Raw genomic sequence first — 3,373 nt, forward strand, 5'->3', positions numbered from 1 at the left:
TGTCTCAAGCAAGAGAGAAGTGCATCCTAGGTAATTGTCTAACCAAAAGTAAGATTAATTCACAAATTGTGCATAACACACAAAAAAAAAGTATTGCAGAACATCTGGAAGCTCACTACTCTGAAAGTTATGTAGTGTGGTCAATAATAATGAAAATCCAGTGGCATCTCCAAATACTCGTTGTGCTGCATTATTTGCTCCAAGGATACACCAAAGTGAACCTAACATATCACATTTCACATCATTTTGAAGTTTGTATTGAGATCCAGAAACACTTGTTATCATATCACTCTTGAGAATATCAATTAGTGCGCCTAGCTCTTCTGGATGAACCTGGTAAGATATAAACTTCAACTTATGAGATGAAAGAATCAATTTGGGTAATATTCCAAACTTCTGTAAAGAATAGGGTAATTAAGTTCCACATGGAAACATTCATCCTTTTAAGAAGAATCAGATACTAATACATACCTGAAGAACATCTTCAATGATCAAACAAGATAACAGCCGAAGAACACCAGCTCAGTGGTGATCAGATATCAGGAATGGTAGAATGATGCTGACCCCATTAGATGCTCGAAATGCTTGTTGGTTGGCTTCAGCTTTCCTCAACAAAGAAAAAAGACAATCCCATGCTATCAATATCGTACTCTCATCTTCAAATACAGAATATTTTCCTAAACCATAACCTACCAGTTTTGGTGAAGAAAGAATAAGATCTTTGTTGTCAACGTGTTTCTTGAAGTTTGCAGTATTTGAGTTGGTCCCTAAGCCACTAGAAACCGTGTTTTTCTGCTCTGGACTAGAAAAATACCTATCCTTGATGAGCTGGATCACGGGGAAGAAGAGGAGGTTCTCGTAGACTCCGTCGAAGATGACACAGCAGCAGAGGCGCACGTCGCCGCGGACCTTGGAGGCGAGCGAGGCTAGCTCGACGTTGAATCCCATGGGAAATTTGAGGAAGTCGTAGGGGTTGGAGGGGTTGTCGGGAGGGCGAGGGTCCTCCTCCTGCTTTCCGTCGACGAAGAGGGATCCGTACTCGATGTCGGGGTCCTCTCCGCAGTCGAAGGGGTCGAGCCAAGGGTTCTTCTTCTTCTTCGCGGCGGTGGCGACGAATTGGAGCCATCCTCACTGAGGATGGTACGCCGAGGAAGAGGATAGGGCATGGGTTTGGATTGGGGAAGGGAATGTGTGGGAGATGGGGAAGGAAAAGCTACAGAATGAGAAGAAGGTCTCCTCTTCTCACCGGAGTTGGAGGAGATGCAGTGTGATTGGATGGAGAAGGAAGGGGCCACGATCTAGGAAGGGGAAGAGGGAGATAAGGTTGAGAGAGATGGTCAGTTTAGGTTTAGGTTTAGGCTGAGAGAGATGGTAGGAGGAAGGGGCGCGATATAGGTTTAGGTTTGGAGGTAACTTTGTGTAGTGTTGCAAATTTTGGCTAGTGGAAAAATTAAAATATTTTATTTTGGTTCATTAACACCGGATTTTAAAACCCGCTGTTAAAACTGGTGTCTATTAACGAAAAAAATGGCGCTCATAGACATCGGCTAAAAAACCGATGTCTATGAGCGAAAATCTGCGCTCATAGACACCGGTTTTTGGAAAAACCGATGTAAAATACTCAAAGACATCGGTTTTTGCTTAAAACTGTTGTTGTTCCACCGATGTCTATGAGGGTTTTTGTTGTAGTATATACTAATCCCTCTCCCACTTAGTTATTTAAGGTGAGGAATTTTAACCTATGCTAGCATATATCATACGCACACACATCACAATAAATATAAGCAATAAATATGGAAATTAATTTTCCAACTATTATGGCATTTTCATCACTGTTCTCTGTGTGCTCTAACCCTAGCTGCTGCCATCTTTAGCCACCGCCATCGGGTCAAGTTGTCGCATCTATCTTGCTTCTTATTCCGCTGCGCCTCTGGTCCTCCAATAGCACCACGCCTCGCAAAGATACGATCCGCGACAAAAATAGAATTTTACATATATCAATCCTATATTCCATAAAGGAATGTACATGTATTCTAGATCGAACAAAAAATAAAATTCTAATAACTAATACAGCTCCTGCTGTATTTAATTTTATAATCAAGCACACACAATTAAATGCCCTTGACATGTCCAAGGGTCCAATCACACACAATAAAAATATGTCATAATAGTTGGAGCCTGCAACTACAAAGTTAGCACATCCTACAATTATCCTACCTAAATTATGTATGGCATGTGCATAACCTAATTTGAAAACCTAACACATAGAGGCAAACCCTAGCTCTGATACCAATTGTTGGTTAGTCTTAAGAAAATCGTACCGGTTCCACTGTACAAAATTTTTTTGTACAAGTGTCAAACCTTTTCTTAAATAACCTATTGTGTTCTTTAGAAGTTAAATTAGGAATCACAGACGAAACTTAACATCATTGATTCCAAATTTAACTTATCTGTTCTTAATGGTTTAGATTTGAATCGTAAGCGGAACTTAACACTATTGATTCAAATCTACCTAAGTTATTAATTCCATAAATATTAATTTTCAAAATTGGCTTACAGGACTGCATGGCGAGGCACATGGCCTTCTTGGATATGGGAGCAACCACCACCGCCTAGGCAAAACCTTTTAAGGAAAGCTAATATTTATTTACTTAAATAACTCTAGGTTAACCAAAAAGAACAATCAAATCACAAATTCGAAAAAGAAGAAAACACAAACTCGAAAAAACTATTTCGAAAACTCTAGAATCATATGCCTCTTGTGTTTGGTATTTCCATAAATAACTATACAAAGAAAACTAGTATGATGCGGAAAACAATTACTAGTTATACCTTTCTTTGTAAGCAAAATAACCTCTTGATCTTCTACTGTATTCCTCTTCTTATCTCGGACGTTGTGTGGGCAACGATCTTCTGAGACGAGAACCACCAAGCTCCTTCTTCTCCAAGCTAAATTTGGCCACCATTAATTCTCCAAGAGAAGTAAAGATCCGACCACCACCACCAAGCTCCAAGGGATGCTAGAAACGAAGCCTTCTTTCTCTCCTTCTTCTCCTAGCTAGAACCAGCCACCATGGACTTCCCTTAAGGTGATGCCGCCGGCCACAAAGGAGGAAGAGAAAAGAAGGAGAAGAGGAGACCCTAGGGTTGGCCACACCAAGGAGGAAAAGAGAGGAAGAAAAGAATAGAGTCGTTCACCATGAAGGCACCTCTACCTCCTCTTTTATAATCCTTGGTCTTGGCAAATAAGGAAACTTAATTAAAAACTTCCTTAATTCTTTTGCCATGAAAAGGAAAATTTTATTTAATTAAAAAAATTTTCCTTTTCATTATTACAATGGCCGGCCACTTATTTCCCCAAAACAAAGAGAGT

The sequence above is a fragment of the Zingiber officinale genome, chromosome 3A, assembly GCF_018446385.1.
Source record: "Zingiber officinale cultivar Zhangliang chromosome 3A, Zo_v1.1, whole genome shotgun sequence".
Classification (NCBI taxonomy): domain Eukaryota; kingdom Viridiplantae; phylum Streptophyta; class Magnoliopsida; order Zingiberales; family Zingiberaceae; genus Zingiber; species Zingiber officinale.